The sequence below is a fragment of the Hylobates moloch genome, unplaced genomic scaffold (assembly GCF_009828535.3).
Source record: "Hylobates moloch isolate HMO894 unplaced genomic scaffold, HMol_V3 SCAFFOLD_18, whole genome shotgun sequence".
Lineage (NCBI taxonomy): Eukaryota > Metazoa > Chordata > Mammalia > Primates > Hylobatidae > Hylobates > Hylobates moloch.
In genome coordinates, this window is record NW_026652293.1 from 37,974,356 (window position 1) to 37,993,504 (window position 19,149).

General features: G+C 42.6%; 1 protein-coding gene and 1 pseudogene across 1 annotated transcript in view; one reads left to right on the forward strand and one right to left on the reverse strand.

Moving 5' to 3' along the window:
* ALG6 (ALG6 alpha-1,3-glucosyltransferase) overlaps nucleotides 1-1,951 on the reverse strand; it is a 72,433-nt gene extending 70,482 nt beyond the window's left edge. Inside the window, exon 1 of the mRNA XM_058430881.1 lies at nucleotides 1,872-1,951. The gene's annotated coding sequence lies outside the window, so the exon portion shown is untranslated. The remainder of the gene's footprint in view (nucleotides 1-1,871) is intronic.
* Nucleotides 1,952-8,493: 6,542 nt separating this feature from the next.
* Nucleotides 8,494-10,015, forward strand: LOC116457421 (dnaJ homolog subfamily C member 7-like; annotated as a pseudogene).
* Nucleotides 10,016-19,149: the final 9,134 nt, after the last annotated feature.

Sequence of the window (19,149 nt, forward strand, 5' to 3'; positions counted from 1 at the left end):
AGATCATCCCTGACTATCCTACTAAAGCTTCCTACTCTTACTGTTTGTAACATTACCTTCAATTTGCTTCCTAATTCTTTTCACTATCAGGAATTGTATTTTCACATGACATGGTGCAATCTTACACACATAATTTTCAGTATAAATGCTGGACACTAAAGAATACATATCATATGCTTCCATGAAAGGTTCATAAATAGGCAAAACTAATCTATGGTGTTAAAAATCAGGAAAGAGGTTACCGTTGGGGAGGAAAGAAGGGATGGTGGTTGGGAGGAGTACTCAGAGAGGTCTTCTGAAATGCTGTGAATCTTGCTTCTTGATTTGAGTAGTGGTTAGGAAATGTGTTGACTTTAGGATAAATTAACAAGTTACAACTTATAATTTGTGTACAGTATTTTTCTATATGGTATATTCCAATTTAAAAAGCATAAAAGGGGCTGGGCGCAATGGCTCACCCCTGTAATCCCAGCACTTTAGGAGGCCGAGGCAGGTGGATCACCTGAGGTCAGGAGTTCGAGACCAGCCTGGTCAACATGGTGAAACCCCATCTCTACTAAAAATACAAAAATTAGCCGGGCGTGGTGGTGCATTCCTGTAATCCCAGCCACTCGTGAGGCTGAGGCAGGAGAATCGCCCGAACCCGGGAGGCAGAGGTTGCAGTGAGCCGAGATCGTGCCACTGCACTCCAGCCTGGGCGACAGAGCAAGAGTCCGTCTCAATTAAAAAAAAAAGTGTAAAAGGAAATTAGTTGGATGTGTCGACTAGAGTAAAGGCTCCCGGTGAGCAGGGGTCCTCCTGTCTTAGTCGTTGCTCTCTGTTCCCCATTTGTAGAACAGTGTTAGCAGAAGGCAGGTACCCAAGAAGTATTTGCTGAATGGAGCTGTGTGCGTCTGTGTGTGCGAAGCTGGGAGGCACCTAATTTTACTGAGCCCTGTGTGGTTAAAGATATTATTCGAGGCTTTTAACCACTCTCTTCTGCTTAAACCAGAAAAAGGGTTATTTGCGACTTTTTCCACCTGTAAATCAGAAAACAGTAACTTTCTTTTTTTCTTTTTTGGGGGGGACGGAGTCTCGCTCTGTCGCCCAGGCTGGAGTGCAGTGACGTGATCTGGGCTCACTGCAGGCTCCGTCCCCCGGGGTTCACGCCATTCTCCTGCCTCAGCCTCCCGCGTAGCTGGGACTACAGGCGCCCGCCACCTCGCCCGGCTAATTTTTTGTATTTTTAGTAGAGACGGGGTTTCACCGTGTTAGCCAGGATGGTCTCGGTCTCCTGACCTCGTGATCCGCCCGCCTCGGCCTCCCAAAGTGCTGGGATTACAGGCGTGAGCCACCGCGCCCAGCCTTGAAAACAGTAACTTTCTAACCCATCCACCGGCCACGAAGTTGCTAGGCAGGCAGTAGATGCGTTTTTCGTCCTCCTTTGCCCCGACGGTGCATCTCGACAAACGCCAAGCCCGCCGTCCCCATGCGAGAGCTGACTTTGCTCCTTTTAGTCTGAAAGGTCCTTCTACCGCAGTGGACACAACACCGGGGAGCGTAGCTATCCCGGGCGTGCATATGGGGCGAAAGGGATCCCTTCTCACGTTTCTCCGCCCCTCCTCTTGAGGGCCAGGCCCTCAGAATCGCAAGGACAAGGGTGCCAGGACCGCCCCAGCCTGCAAGTGCCACCAGTATCACCGCGTCCCCTCACCCGACCCCCAAGCGACCCTGCAGGAAGGGCTGGGGAGGCCTCGCGTCGCGTCCCTGGGAGTGGAGCGGAGCTGGGAGCCGGGTCGCCAGCTCTGCGCCGCCTCGTGGCGCGGCGCGAGCCCCTGGCACCTCCCCACATTGGCCCGGGGTCCGGAACCCCCGGGATCCCATGCTCTTACCCCGCCGCCCGCCGGCCGCTGGCATTCGCGCCTGCAGCGGGTCCCAGGAAGGCGCCTGCGCGCTCGCCCCCGGCGGACTGCCCCTCCGGCCTTCCGCCTCCGAGTGCCCGCGCACCACCCGCGCGCCCGGTGCGGGAGCGAGCCCGTCGAGCGTGAGGGTAGGGGCGGGCAACCTGGCCTGGAGTGGAGGCGGCAGGCTTAGGAGGCGGGGCAAGAGCCGCTGGAACCCGAGAGGTCCCCAGCCCCGGGTTAGGCTAGGGGCAGGTGGAAAGCCCCTTGCTCTTCTTTCCTGGGATCGTGGCCAAGGCCAGAGCGGCTGCTTAGCCAACGGATTCCTGTCAGGGGCGGGCCCTGGCTTGCAGCCCTGAGCGGAGAGCCTTGGCCGGTCCTCACCACCGGGCAGTAGGGCTTCCTCTGGGCCTGTGCCCTCGAAGAACCAGAAAGCCAACCTGCTTCACTTTCTGCTAGCCACATGCCTGCGAAGAAGAAGACTGGGCAGCCCCCTAAAGTAAGAAACATTGAACATCCAACCATTTCCAGAGCCTGTGCGTTGTGCAAAAGGACAGCCCTGCCCTCGAGTAGCCACTACACGTGCCCCAGGGGGCAGCTTGAATCACCTGGTCCCAAACTTGCCAAAAATACCTATCTAGTAAGTTACACTTTTCCTTTTGCATTGATCCCTTCCTTTCCAGTTCCACTATTTCCATCTCAGTCTAGGCTCCTGTCCAATCATGCATGGACGGCTGTGATGATTTTTACTTGCCTGCCTTTGTTCAGAGAGTGCCCTCATTCCCCACTTCTGAATCTTGCCATTCTACATAAGCCAACCCCTATAATTTGTGTTAGCAAATATTTGGCTATGACTATGGCTTTCTACTGAGTCTGAATAACTTCTCTCTGGGCCTCAGTTTCTTCAACTGTGAAAGGAATCAGTAGGGCTAGGTGAACTTCCAGGTCTAAAATATGATTATATCTAAAAGACCATCAGTGCTGGGAATATGGAGAAATATGGCCAGGTCCCTGCCCTCAAGGCATTTAATTCTCATTGGAAAGACATTGTTATGCATAAAAGGATAAAAAGCTATAGAAGGGAACACATACTAAATGTTACATTACTTATATATGCACTAAGCACTGTAGGAGTTAGGAGAAGAGAGTTCACTGTAAACTGCAAACCATCAGGAAATGCTTTTCCTGGAGAAGTCAGCTGAGCTTTGAAGGAAAGCCTGGCTGGATAAGCCCAAAGAATGAGAGTAAGAATCTAGACAAAGGAAATGGTTCAAGCCAAATATTGTGGCAGCTGAAAAGTGTAAAACATTTCCTCTAGTTTAGGTGGTAGGTGATGAAGCTGGAAAGGACTAGTAATTGTAGAGAGCCTTGAATACCAGGCTGTGGTGTCTGGAATGTATCCAGTGATCAGTAAGGGGCTATTAAATGACTTTTAGCAGGGAGTCAAGTATACAATACAGTGTTAGAGAAAACTTAAAATGGTGAAAATGGATCAGATGAATCAGTGGGAGACTATGGCAGTCCACGCATGATTAGACAAGGGCTTGGACTGAGATGGCAGTAGTGGAACTGGAAAGGGAGAGATCAATGCAAGAAGAAACATGTACAGGTGTTTTTTTTTTTTTTTTTTTTTTTTTTGAGGTGCAGTTTTGCTCTTGTTCTCTTCTTGCCCAGGCTGGAGTGCAATGGCGCGATCTTGGCTCACTGCAACCTCCACCTCCTGGGTTCAAGCAATTCTCCTGCCTCAGCCTCCCGAGTAGCTGGGATTACAGGCATGCACCACCACACCTGGCTAATTTTGTATATTTAGTAGAGATAGGGTTTCTCTGTGTTGGTCAGGCTGGTCTCCAGCTCCTGACCTCAGGTGATCCACCCACCTCAGCCTCCTGAAGTGCTGGGATTACAGGTGTGAGCCACCGCACCTGGCCTCGTGTACAGGTCTTAATAGCATACTAGATATGTGCAAGTGAAACAAAGGAAAGGGAAGAATCAAGGATGGCTCCCAAGGTTTCAAATGTGAATTACAGTTCCCAAGAACTGATAGATCTTGGGAAGCCTGGAGAATAATCTGGCTTGGAGGGAAAGATGGTGCATTGTATTGAGTTCAAGGTAACATAAAGACAAGAAAGTTGTAATACTTGGGTGTCAGTTATGAGTCGGAGCCCAGGAAAGAAGTTGGGGTGAAGATAGAGAGATGAAAGTGTGTCATTTGCTGAACAATGATGGAGACAGTATAGACAGAAAATAAACAACCATACTTGAATAAATGCATTATCTCAGGCCAAAAGGAGAGAAGCACATTGGTGAAGGATGTTACGTGGTTACAAATGTAGGGAGAAATCCAATACATTGCAGGATCATAAATATTAAGCATCTTGTGAACAAGAACCATGTTTGGCAGACCAAAAATCATACTTTATTGAATCTAAAGTTCCACCACTTGTAAAAAGCACCATTATTTTATGTACCACTGAGGAAGAAAACAATGCTACCATTTAAGCTAGTAATTACTGTAAAACACATATAATTTCAGAAATATTAATATGTAAAAAGTATACATCTTAAAGTGATGGAAGTTGGTATCAATCTCTCCTTCCTGTTTCTCAACCCAACAGCTTCTGACCCAGTGTTTAACAAAAAGTTGATGCTGAAAATGTTCATGAATAAATAGTGGAAGAGACATCACAGTCACTAACTCATAGCTGAATTGTCTCACCACTGCCATCTATATACCTTCTCCTGCTCTTTACCTTCAATAGGTATCATCTTTCGCATCTGAATATCCAGTGCCTTTACCTAACAGATGCTCAGAAAATGCATTTTGAATGATAGCATTTACTATAAGCAAAAAGGATAAGCCATAGCAAAATTGTAGAGCAGATCAAGTTTAGAGGCAGTGTAGAAAGGTGATTAAGAACTAGTCTCTGACTCTGAAGACAAACAGGTTTAGATTTAAATCTTAGTTCTTCTACTTTCTAGCTGTGTGAACTTGGTAAAGTCTCCTAATGTCTCTGGCATAATTACCTACAAAAAAAAGAATTAATAATAACATCATCTTCTTTGAATTTTAATGAGAGTAAAATGAAATCATGCATATAAAACTTGAATATACTGCCTGGTATATAGTATGCAATCAATAAATAATAGCTATTTTCATTTGTCTTTAACAAATGGCTCACTTTTTCATAGCCTTTCTTTGAAGTGTCTTCTTTCCCCTACCATATAGCAGCCCATACATATATATATTTACATCCCCATCAGAAGCCTACTGTTCTTATCTGAAAATTTTCTCTGAAACCACGACCAGACACAGTGTCTCACAGCTGTAATCCCAGCACTTTGGGAGGCTGAGGCAGGCAAATCCTTTGAGCCCAGGAGTTGAAGACCAGACTGAGCAACATGGTGAAACCCTGTCTCTACAAAAAGTATATAAAAATTAGCCAGGTGTGGTGGTGTGCTTATATAGTCCCAGCTACTCAGGAGGTTGAGATGGGAGGATCACTTGAGCCCAGGGAAGTTAAGGCTGCAGTGAACCATGATTGCACCAGTGCACTCCAGCCTGAGTGACAGAGCACAGCCCTGTCTCCAAAAAATTTTTAAAAAAATTCTCTGAAATCAAATTACACTAATGCATAATACTTCTTAAAAGTTGTTGTTGGCCGGGCGCGATGGCTCACGCCTGTAATCCCAGCACTTTGGGAGGCCAAGGTGGGTGGATCACGAGGTCAGGAGATCGAGACCATCCCGGCTAACACAGTGAAACCTTGTCTCTACTAAAAATACAAAAAAAAATTAGCCGGGCGTGGTGGCGGGTCCCAGCTACTCGGGAGGCTGAGGCAGGAGAATGGCGTGAACCCAGGAGGCGGAGCTTGCAGTGAGCCGAGATCGCGCCACTGCACTCTAGCCTGGGCAACACAGCAAGGCTCCATCTCAAAAAAAAAAAAAAAAAAAAAAAAAAAGGTTGTTGTTGGCCGGGCGCGGTGGCTCACGCCTGCAATCCCAGCACTTTGGGAGGTCGAGGGGGGCGGATCACGAGGTCAGGAGACACGGTGAAACCCCATCTCTACTAAAAATACAAAAAAAATTAGCCGGGCGTGGTGGTGGGTGTGTGTAGTCCCAGCTACTCGGAGAGGCTGAGGCAGGAGAATGATGTGAACCCGGAAGGCGGAGCTTGCAGTGAGCCGAGATCGCACCACTGCACTCCAGCCTGGGCGACAGAGAGAGACTCCGTTGGAAAAAAAAAAAAAAAAAAAAAAAAGTTGTTGCATTTTAAAGGCAGATGGGAAAGAATATGAAATGAATACTATTAATCTCTAAAGTCAGTTTGACTAATAGGTGATGGCTTCAATTATATACTGCTGTGTAACAAATTACTCCAAAATTTAGTGGCTTATATAGCAATGATTTTATTTGCTCATGATTCTGTGGATCAAGAATCTAGGCAGTGTTCAGGTAGGTGGTTCATCTGTTCCACTGGGATTGTCTGAGGTCACTCACGAGGCTGCATTCAGCTGGGAGATCAGCTCAGGCTGAAACATCCGTGAATGGCTTCAGCCCTCTCTCCACAGGGCTTCTCTCTCCAGAAAGTTTCGCAAACTTTTTACATGGCAGCTCACTTCCCAGAGAGAGCATTCCAAGTGGCAAAGGCAAAAGTTGCAGATGTCTTACACCCCAGCCTTACAAGTCACACAGCAACCTAGCCATGATACAAGGAGAGTGGAAATAGATTCTGCCTCTCAACAGGAAGGTACGAAAGAATTTGTGGCCATCTGTAATCCACTACAGAAAAGTTGGGATGAAACTAGAAATGGGGCCGGGCACAATGGCTCACGCTTGTAATCCCAGCACTTTGGGAGGCCGAGGCGGGCGGATCACGAGGTCAGGAGATCGAGACCACGGTGAAACCCCGTCTCTACTAAAAACACACACACAAAAAATTAGCCGGGCGTAGTGGTGGCCGCCTGTAGTCCCAGCTACTTGGAGAGGCTGAGGCAGGAGAATGGCGTGAACCCGGGAGGCGGAGCTTGCAGTGAGCCGAGATCGTGCCACTGCACTCCAACCTGGGTGACAGAGTGAGACTCCGTCTCCAAAAAAAAAAAAAAAAAACTAGAAATGGGCAAGAGCCCAACTAACAATTTTATTTGTCACCAGCCAGAAAATTAGGGTTCAAATCCCCTACTTTCTTGTCTTTCTGCCATGTCTTTCGCAAAAGGGGCAACCTCTGGTGGCCATTTCATGTATATAGAGTAAAGATAATCTCATGGTACAAATTTCATGTAACTTGCTTTGGCCTGAATTGTAGCCCTCAAAATTCCTACGTTGAAGTCCTAATCCCCAGTGCCTTAGAATGTGACTATATTTGGAAATAGGGATTTTTAAAGAGGTAATTAAGATTAAGTGAGCGCATTAGGATGGGCCCTAGTCCAACATCCCTGGATCCTTGTAAGAATGGAAATTTGAACACAGATAATGCATGCACACAGAAGAAAGACCATGTGAAGACAGGAGAATAGGGCCATCTGCAAGACAAGGAGAGAGGCCTCAAAAGAAATCAACCCTGCAGACACTTTGATCTCTGCCTTCCAGCCTCCAGAACTCTGAGAAAATAAATTTCTGTTGTTTAAGCCACTCACCCTGTGCTATTTTGTTACAGCAACCTTAACAAACTATTATATACTTTATTGAAGGTACTGTCAATATTCAATCAGCTAGGCAAACTTCCTCACACAAATCATACTTTTATAATAGTTTCTAGCTCCTGTCCTAGATCACTTCCACTCAGTAAGAAAACCAGCCCTTTTCTATATAAGTTTCAGATCTTCTCTGATTTTAAGTGAAAGCCATTCACCTGATCATAACTATTCTTTGAATTAGAATTTATTTTCTTATCAGTACCTGTTCCTTAATTGACCCTTTTATGGGTCAAAATGACTCATTTTCCATTATTCTGTAACCTCCAAGTCTCATTATACTCTTGCCCCATGTAGGGCATAAGTTCACCTAAGTAGCAGAGTTTTAGAGTTAAACTTACATTGTCATGTTTCAGTATAGGCATTAGCCAAAGTCTTTCATATCTAGCTCACTTGATCTTCACAGTAACTCTGAGACAATGGTAGAACAGGTGTTATTATCCCCTTCTGACATATAAGAAAACTTGAGAGTGACATTTCCCCGAAGCATGTTCCACAGAACTCTCATTCAGTGAGATAATAACCATTGTCACACACAAAAAAGAAGGTTCTAGGCTCCCTAGTTGCAGACTGCTGTTCTGGTGTCTCTGATGCCCAAATGTTCTCTCTCTCTCTTTTTGTTTTTGTTTTGTTTTTTGTTCTTTACCTTGGGTGAAGATGATCCGTCATGTCCACCTCCTTTTCAAGCAATTTCCCGCCTCAGCCTCCAGTAATGGTTACAAGATGTTTACCAGCCGTAGAGACAGGGTTTCACCATGTTGGCCAGGTAGATCTCAAACTCCTGACCTCAGGTGATCTGCCCATCTCGGCCTCCCAAAGTGCTGGGATTACAGGCGTGAGCCATCACGCCAAGCCAACAAAATCTCTCTCTAAAGGCTACCATAGTAAGTAATGCTTCCTTTACTCAATCATTTATTCGTCAAATGTTTTCTGAGCATCTGCTCTGTCTGTGCCAGATGCAGAGCCATGTGCTAATAGAAACCAGACAAGTTAGACTCGTCAATCAGAACTTCACTTCTAGGGAAGCTAGAAGTCTAACCAACAATTGTACACCATGGGAAGCAGAGTCTTTCAAGGAACAAGGAAATGCGTATTATGCCAAGAAATATTACAATGACGATTGTAATTATTATACAAAAGCCATAGGCATATGTCCTAAAAATGCTAGCTACTACAGTAATCAAGCAGCCACACTGATTATGCTTGGAAGGTTCCAGGAAGCTCTTGGAGATGCACACCAGTCACTGAGATTGGATGGCAGTTTTGTTCAGGGACATCCAGGAGAGGGCAAGTGCCCCCCTCTCTCTAGAGAATGCCATGGCCACATGTCAGTTTCCAGAGAGCCCTAGAACTGGATCATAAGAATGCTCAGGAATAACAGGAGTTCAAGAATGCTAATTCAATCATGGAATATGAGAAGTTAGCAAAAATAGATTTTGAGAAGCATATTAGGAAGGTTGTTCTCTGCAAGGACTGTGCCCTAGCACTTGCCCCTGCCTGCCATTGCTTCAAAATCCTCAAAGCGGAATATTTAGTAATGCTGGGTCATTATCCAGAAGCACAATCTGTGGCCAGTGACATTTTACAAATGGAGTCCACCAATGCAGATCCTCTGTATGTATAAGGTCTTTGCCTTTATTAAGATTGTGTTGAGAAGGCAGTTCAGGTTTTTGTATAGGCTCTCAGGGTGGCTCCATGAGAGGGCCTGCGTTGCTTGCAGAAATCCCAAAGCACTCAAAGCAAAGAAAGAAGACAGAAATAAAGCATTTAAGGAAGGAAATTACAAGCTAGCATACGAACTGTACACATGAGCCCTGGGGATAAACCCCAACAGTATAAAAACAAATGCTAAACTCTGCTATAATCAGGTTATGGTTAATTCTAAGCTTAGGAAACTAGATAATGCAATACAAGACTGCACAAATACAGTGAAGCTCAATGACACCTATTTAAAAGCCTGCTTGAGAAGAGCTCAGTGTTACATGAACACCAAACAGTAAGAAGAAGCAGTGCACAATTATGAAAAAGTGTATCAGACAGAGAAAACAAAAGAACACAAACAGCTCCTAAAAAATGCACAGCTGAAACTGAAGAAGAGTAAGAAGAAAGATTACTACAAGATTCTGGAAGTGGACAGTAATGTCTCTGAGGACGAGACCAAGAAAGCTTATCACAAATGGGCCTTGATGCACCATCCAGATTGGCACAGTGGAGGCAGTGCTGAGGTTCAGAAGGAGGAGGGAAGTTCAAGGAAACTGGAGAGGCCTTTACCATCTTCTCTGATCCCAAGAAAGAGACTCGCTAGGACAGTGGACAGGACCTGGACAAGGAGGGCATGAATATGGGTGATTTTGATGCAAATAGTATCTTCAAGGCATTCTTCAGTGGTCTTGGGGCTTCAGCTTTGAAGCATCTCATCCAGGGAATTTTTTTCTGTTTGCCTAATGAAGGGCAATCACCCAGAACCCAGAAAATGCAGAGTCACTCAGTTTAATCTTGAATGTGGACACAGTTCACATCATGTCTCCGTGTACTTACAGCAGTTCTGTTTTCTCAGTTGGATATCCAGTGTCTGTGTGAATGGGGTGATGGATAATGAACCAGTGTCAAAGACTGCAGTTAGGGGAGGGAGGTAGGCAGATGGACAAGGAAGCAGCTTGTGAATTTTTATTTTACTCTTTAACTTTATTAAAACAGAAAAAAAAAAAGAAGAGAAAAAAAGGTGTGAGGACAGTCTCTTCATACAGACAAATAAATTTTATTTATTTATTTATTTTTTGAGACAGAGTTTCACTCTATCATCCAGGCTGGAGTGTAGTGGTGCAATCTCAGCTTACTGCAACCTCTGCCTCCTGGGTTCAAGCAATACTCTTGCCTTAGCCTCCTCAGTAGCTGGAATTACAGGCGCCCACCACCATACCTAGCTAATTTTTCTATTTTTAGTAGAGATGAGGTTTCACCATGTTGGCCAGGCTGGTCTCGAACTCCTGACCTCAGGTGATCCGCTTGCCTTGGCCTCCCAAAGTGCTGGGATTACAGGCGTGAGCCATCACACCCGGCCCAGACAAATAAATTTTAAAGCACTAGGTTACACAAATTTAAGGAAGAAAGTTTCCTTACTTCAGATCTTCTTGGTGCCTGTTTTTTAAGGCAGGGTCTCACTATGTTGCCAGGCTGCCCTCAAAATCCTGGCTTAAGGTAATCCTCCTGCCTCAGCCTCCCAAGAAGCTAGAAGTATAAGCACATGCCACTGCACCTGGCTTTCAAAGCCTTTTATATGTTATGTACATCATGATTCTCCAAGAGAATATAGGATTTTCAGACTCATGTGACTATAGACTCCTATCTTCACACCCACCCCACCTCCCACTTCTCACCCTGAAGAATGGTCCATGAAACACACTTTTGGAAATGCTGGTGTGAGACACTGCACAATTTCCCTAAGAGATACAGCAGATAAGTATCTGAACATAGATCTTAGTTAACTTTTATTCATTTTTAGGGCTATTTAAAGGAAGTCAGAATATGAAATTTGCTGATTAAATTAATGATAAAGCAAAATTAAAATGGAAAAAATAAATTTCTAAAATTCAAAAATAAAGTGAAACAAAAGAACTTAACTATATATCCAGCTGATGGCTCAGCTACACAAAGAGACTGTTCCAAGTGACTTTAAAACATATAATTTAGCCAGCATAATGGCCCAGCTGTAATCCCAGTTACTTGGGAGGCTGTGAGGCAGAAGGATCACTTCAGCCCTGGAGTTTGAGGCCAGCCCGGGCAACATAACGAGACTCCATTAAAAAAAAAGAAGAAACAGAAAAAGCACAGTAGGGCCTGGGTGCAGTGGTTCATGCCTGCTATCCCAGCACTTTGGGAGGCACAGGCACAAGGATCACTTGAGCCCAGCAGTTCAAGACCAGCCTAGACAACATAGGGAGACCCCATCTCTACAAAAAAATTTAAAAAATTATCTGGGGGTGGTGGCACACACCTGTGGTCCCAGCTACTTGGGAAGCTGAGGTGGGAGGATCACATGAAGCCCAGGAGGTTGAGGATGAGGTGAGCCATGATTGTGCAACTGCACTCCAGCCTAGACGACACAGTAAGATCCTGTCTCAAAGAAATGAAAAGGAAAAAACACAGTAATTTGATGGTTAATTCCTAGTGTGATATACCTTAAGGGAAAAAAATCTGTTAAAATAATTAAATAATTGTTAGTAATCATATTGTGGGTATTAGGGTAGGAATTGTTATTCTGAGACTACTATATGTGTAAAGTGGGATAAAGAAAATGAAGATATATATGCTATTCAAATTCTATCATGCCTGGTGTTTTGAGACCATGATTCTTGGCATGGGAAAAATGAGTTAAACATGAAAGATAAGGTTAAATATTTCTTTCTTTTTCTTTTTTTCTTTTTTGAGACAGAATCGCTCTGTCACCCAGGCTGGAGTGCAGTGGCGTGATCTCAGCTCACTGCAGCCTCTGCCTCCCAGGTTCAAAGCAATTCTCCTGCCTCAGCCTCCGGAGTAGCTGGGACTACAGTCGCACACCACTACCCCTGGCTAATTTTTTTGTATTTTCAGTAGAAACGGGGTTTCACCACGTTGGCCAGGCTGGTCTCAAACTCCTGACCTCAATTAATCTGCCCGCCTTGGCCTCCCAAAGTGCTGGGATTACAGGCTTGAGCCACTGCACCCGGCCTAGAAGTTAAATATTGATGTACATGCAGGATTTATTTTATTGAATTATTGGAAGGAAGAAAGGAAAAAAGAAGGAAGGGAGGGAGGGAATGAAGGAGGGAGAGAGGGAAGAAAGGAAATTAAAAGTAGGCCGGGCACAGTAGCTGACATCTGGAATCTCAGCCCTTTGGGAGGCCGAGGTGGGCGGGTCACTTGAGGCCAGGAGTTAAAGACCAGCCTGGCCAACATGGTAAAACCTCATCTCTATTAAAAATACAAAAAAATAGCCGGGTGTGGTGGCGTGCATCTATAATCCCAGCTACTCGGGAGGCTGAGGTATGAGAATCACTTGAACCTGGGAGGCAGAGATGTCAGCGAGCCAAGATCACCCCACCACTGCACTCCAGCCTCAGAGACAGAGCGGTTTTGTCTCAAGAAAAAAAACAATTCAGTTTTAAGTTGATTCCAATTTGATTCCTCCAAATATGAGGTTGGTTTCTGAAGTTCCAAAGGAGATTCCTTTCATCTATAAGTCTGTTCTGTGGTTTGAAATGAGGGTGATCGTGTGTGTGTGTGTGTGTGTGTGTGTGTGTGTGTGTGTGTGAAAGAAAGGGAGAGGGAAGGGGAGGGGAAGAGGTTTCAAAATAATGAGTTGGTTTATTAGCTTCCCCTTTGGTGACAATTTTTTAAAAAAGTATTATGAACTCATGGAGAATGTGACAGACAATTCACATTCGATGTGTTTCAATCCAGTGTAGTTACTGTGCTTACTGGTGCTCAGTGTGTCCCATGGCTAGTGGGAGTCTCTTTAAGTTGGCTCCTCAGTCCTTTTGACATGACATAGCAGTCTTTACTTGGATCATTGTTTCCTTGCTATCTGGTATAACAAGATGTTCCAGGTTTATTTTTGTATGTTTATTTTCCAAACCTGTAATTAGCTATTTCTTCAAGAACGCTGGTTCCTTTTAGCAGGAAATGGTATTTCAAGACCACAATCTATGTGCTGAGGATGCTCATTGCTATTCGGTTGCTTTTTGGTTTTAATCCTTTCTGTGGAAAGAGCTAAGAAATACGCCCTTCCTTCCTTCCTTCCTTCCTTCCTTCCTTCCTTCCTTCCTTCCTTCTTCCTTCCTTCCTTCCTTCCTTCCTTCCTTCCTTCCTTCCTTCCTTTCCTTCCTTCCTTCCTTTCCTTCGTTCCTTTTTTGAGACAGAGTCTGGCTCTGTTGCCCTGGCTGGAGTGCAGTGGTACGATCTCAGCTCACTGCAACCTCCACCTCCCAGGTTCAAGCAATTATCCTGCCTCAGCCTCCTGAGTAGCTGGGATTACAGGTGCCCACCACCACACCCAGTTTTTTTTTTATTTTTAGTAGAGACGAGGTTTCTCTATTGGCCAAGCTTGTCTCAAACTCCTGAGCTCAAGTGATTCACCCATCTCAGCCTCGCAAAGTCCTGGGATTACGGGCATGAGCCACCACACCAGGCCTAAAAATGAATTGTTTTCTACTGTGAATAGAGAGTGGTTTTGATTTCTATTGTTTAAATGATGCAAATCAAGTTAAATTTATAATTACTTGTGAACATACTCATTCATTCAACAAATATTTATTGACTAAATAGCCTGCCCTTAAGGAGCTTACACCAGTAATTTATACACAGTCCAGAAGAATATAATCATTGTTATTTTTACTGTCAATTTCAGATGCCAGCTGGAATTATTCTCATATATATACATACATACAGATGAGAATGGTTCAACCATATATATGTATATAATCATACATATAAGAATAATTTTGTTTCTATGGATCATAAAAAATATATGTTACATCTTTATGGATAAAAAGAGTTCTTTAATGTGACAATATAATGTATTCATTGGTTCATGGACCCCCAAACCTCCAAGGAGTGTCACAAATCTGCACTCTCTCAGCCCAGGATCTTGAATTTAAATTTAAATCTATGATATATGGTATAACTTAGCCCAATGTATTTTTGGACAATTATAAACATCCATAATTCCCAATAATGAAAAACACTGTTAGGTCAGTGCTTAAGTAGATTTGTAAAGCGAATGTGATAACACAAATGCTGCTTTATTACTTTATCTTCAGTGTCTTTCACAACTGAGTGGACTGTCACACTCTATTATGTGGCACACAGATCCATTGGCTTGCAGCTATCATGGTACTTGTCTAAAACGGTCTTTGAAAATGAAAATTTGGGCTAAACATAAAGGAAGCAACCTGCCAGTAAGAACTATGCAAACCAAAAATTCTTCCCGAGGGAAATGGTAAGAACTCCATTTTAAAATCATATAAATCAAGATAGTAGGAGGTTCCAACTTGTAAAATTTACAGTAAATATGTCAAGATTTAAAGTCAGATTTTGAAATAGATTTTTATTTATAGTAAAGGATCAAAGTCTATGCCAGTGAAACAGGGTAAAACACAAAATAAAGTATTTTCTTCTTACTTGAGTTTTTGCTTTTGTTCACCAAAGTTATAAAAGATTGCCAAACTAAAAATGAATGCTGAGGAGAGGGGCAGGACACAAAATATGTAGGATGTGATTTTTGTATCACCGTTTTGTTTGATAGTAGGTTTGGGGTTTGGTTTTAATGATAATGGAGACGGCAGATATTGTCAAGACAGCACTTTGCCTCTAGAAACATGGATTTAAAAATCTAAATGAGATACCACATGTGCCCAATAATAGTAGCTACTACATATCACTGGAATGACTCTCATAAAATGAAGGAAAGAACCTGGGTGCTTTGATGGTGTAAAGGAAAATAATCCTTCCTGGATATGTAGTGAAGACAGGTTTGTAAAAACTCTATGTATAAAAAGTTATTTTCTATAATTGATGGAGTTAGTTTTCTGGAATAATAGCTGAACTGAACAGAACTAAACTGTTATTGAATCTACAGTAGTCAGTTAAGCAAAAGAAATAACCTCTAAGTGCCCTTTCTCGTCCAGGATTTCTTTAGGATCCAGAGAAGACAGCTAAGAAGAGGAAAGCATCTTCTCCCTTCAACTATAGCATCCAAATCTACAACCCAGGAAAGTGTATGATGCCTGGACACAGTGGCTCACACCTGTAATCCCAATACTTTGCGAGGCTGAGGTGGGAGGATTGCTTGAGCCCAGGAGATGGAGACCAGCCTGGGCAGTATAATGAGATCTCGTCTCTATTAAATTAAAAACAAAAAAAATTTTAAAAATTTAAAAACAGAAAGTATACTATGAGAAGAAATTTAAAAATTAAAAAAAAATTTTCAAAGCCCCTAACCAAAGCTGTTGTGGAATATTGTTGTGGTGTTTACTTTTCAAACACTGGAGTGCTTGTTCTTTATAACTATTCTCGGGAAAGACGGAACTACTGCATTACCCTAGGTAAACATCTGGGCTGATTGGAAGGGCGGGGTCAGAAAGCACTAAATCCTATTCAAAGAAATGAGAGGGGCTGGAAAAGTGTGAACATTCTCCAAAATAGACCCCAGTGAAACATAATTACAATTCATCAGATTCTCTGCATTTTCTTCTCCAAAGAATTCTGCAGAACGTTGTGGTTTAAATGAAATGCATCAAAGCTGGTATCTAGTTACATTAAACACTAATTTGACTCCTTGGTTTGTTCTCTGCTGGAAGCTTTCTGGTTGTGTATACTTCACTTCCCAAATGAATTTTCCCCAGAGGCATCAGGAAGCAGAAAAACTTTCTCTGGAGGCTCCTTTTCTAATTTTTGCCTCTTAACCTTTTGTAAAATAGTTCCTTTAAGCTATTTCACAGTGTGAGATTTAATTACATTCTGGGTTGCTCTTTTCTGGTCCTTACTTGCTGCTACTGATTTGATCGAAACCCCCACATAGAGATTGTTATTGAGTCCTGAGATCTAAGACACCCAAATCAAATTTTGGAAAATCTTGTGTTCTTAATAAAGTTCTCTACTTTCTCAGCATGCTTTTCTTACATTGAATTAATAAAGTTTTGGTAGTTGTTTAAATAGATTAAATGTCACACTTTAAATAGAAAGAGAAGGCTCTACCTAACTGACCTATTTTTCATCTGTGATTTAGAAAAAGGCAAGATTAGCATGGATATTGCATTTTCAAGGACCTTACCACTATTAAATAGACTGTTAAGTGCATTTTATGGCTGAAGAGTCTGTTCCCAGTTCAGTCTACAAGACATGCTAAGTTCATCTCTACCTGCTACATTGAACATCCACTGACTAAAATACTTTGTGTGGATCTAATACCTATGCTCTGTATCTTTTAAGTACATAACTCTAAATATTTTAGGACTAGTAAAATGTAATTCAATAACAGTCCTGAGAATATGTATTGTCCCTCAAGAAAAATATAGTGTTCGTATTTATCCAATGATATACATCCTTTGCTCCATTAGCACCTGCATATCATAAGTGACCGGATGTTGAAACACAGGCACTCATAAAATAAGAGTCTTATTTAAATCAAGAAAGCAAGAATAGCTGATTAAAACTCCATCCTCACATTGACTCAACTTGTTCTCAGGGTTTCAAGGCTATGAGAGAAGTAGTTTATGGACCTATATTCCAAACTGAACAGAACAGGTATTTTACCATTCATTCTTACTGACATTCAGGCAAATTTTAGATTTTGTTTGTTTGTTTAAGAGGAACTTCTGCCTAGCCATTTTACCTTCTTTTGAGGTGGTTTTTGAACACAAAAGAAAGTGTCAGTGAATGAATGTGAGAAAAAAATGAATAAATGTATGTATATAAATTAAGAAATGATTTTCCTGTATATTCCTCTCTTTTATGAAAGTACATATCCTACTTTGTCAGCAAACCCAAAAAGAAGCAAGTCTCATTAAAAAAGAATTCTGTTCAAAGGACTCCTTGCCTGTTTTTGCCTACTTGGCATGCCAAAACTTTGATTTTAATTGTTTGGTAGGCTCCATCTAATCCAGATACTCATACATAGTAGTAATTAAATAGATCCTTCAATTCAGAATTTTATGAACCAAAAGATAGATCCTCTTGGATGGGTATGGGGAGACTACCTGTTCTGAGGGCTCCAACAGCCCAGACATGCATCCTAAGTATTTAAGCTGTATAAGTTCCCCAACTTTAACTTTCTGTGAGGAAATCCTACAGACCACACTAACTATAGAAAGTCTTGTCCAGGCGCGGTGGCTCACGCCTGTAATCTCAGCACTTTGGGAGGCCGAGGGGGGCGGATCACGAGGTCAGGAGATCAAGACCATCCTGGCTAACACGGTGAAACCCCGTCTCTACTAAAAATACAAAAAATTAGCCGGGTGTAGTGGCGGGCGCCTGTAGTCCCAGCTACTCAGGGAGGCTGAGGCAGGAGAATGGCGTGAACCCGGGAGGCTGAGCTTGCAGTGAGCCGAGATTGTGCCACTGCACTCCAGCCTGGGCGACAGAGCAGGACTCCATCTCAAAAAAAAAAAAAAAAAAAAAAAAGAAGAAAGTCTTTCCATTCCTCCTTTCTGCCACAAATAATGGTATAGCCTTTCCCACCCTGCCCAGTTGGCATTACTATAATCTTTCTTCTATACCCTCATTCCGCTTTGCTAATACCTCCCTTATGGCATCTAATTCATTCCTCTTTATGTTGTAATTAGGTCTATACATGTTTGCCTGCAACTAGACTTTAAGCTTCTTAAGAGGAGGGTTCATGTTTTCTTTCCTATGTTCTTTACAGTTTTCAGCACAGTATTTTGAATCAGTGGGTTCACAATAAACAGTTGTTGAATTACTTTAAGTTCATTAATTCAACAGTTAATAATCAAGATTATATTAATTAAAGACTAAGCAGAGCTGTTAGAGAATTCCTAAGTTCTCAGTGGGAGCAATAAGGATTACTTAAATATACTTGGCAGTATGTTTTGGATTTAAAAATATGCCAAAAGGAAAAATAACCTAGACTAATTTAAAGAATTTTGTAAAGCAATTTTGATCAATGTATTTATGATTCAGTAAATTATTCATTCCACAGATACACAAAGACTAGATTTCCTAAAAAAAAGAAAAACCAGCACTGAGATTAGATAAGATAGATTTCTGTTTTGCTTTTCTCAGAATTGCTTGGACTATTTCTTTAGTTTCTTTCATTTGTTTGTTTGAGATAGAATCTTTGAAGTTAGTTCTCACTCATAAGTGGGAGTTGAACAATGAGAATACATGGACACAGGGAGGGGAACATCACACACCTGTTGGGGGGTGGGGGGCAAGGGGAGGGATAACATTAGGAGAAATACATAATGTAGATGACAGGTTGACGGGTGCAGCAAACCACCATGGCACATGCATACCTATATAACAAACCTGCATGTTCTGCACATGTATCCCAGAACTTAAAGTATAATAGTAATAAAAAGAATCTTTGAAGTTAATAGAATCTTAATTTCTTAACTAGAAGAACAGTAGGACTACAAAATTGCTGTCAAGTTTTCTTAATCAAAGATCACTAATAAGCTTTGTTTGAAAAAGAAAACCCTACTGTGGAATTAAAAGTACGAGACTAGAAGTCAGAAGACCTGGTTTTCTTCCTGATGCTGCTACTGACTGTGTTACTTTCTCCAAAACACTTCAGCTTTCTGGCCCTCAGTTTCCTTACTTATAAACTTTGGAGGTTTCATAATAATCTCAAAGGTTCTACCCAATTCTTAAAATCCTGTGATCCTGTGAATGTATTACAAATAGCATTCATTGTGTGTGTGTGTGTGTGTGTGTGTGTGTGTGTGTATGTGTGTGTGTGTCAGCATCTCCCTCTGTCACCCTTGCTGGAGTACATACAGTAGCAGCCTCAATCATCCTGGGCTAAGTTGATCCTCCTATCTCAGCCTCTGGAGTAGCTGGGACAACAGGCACGCACCACCACG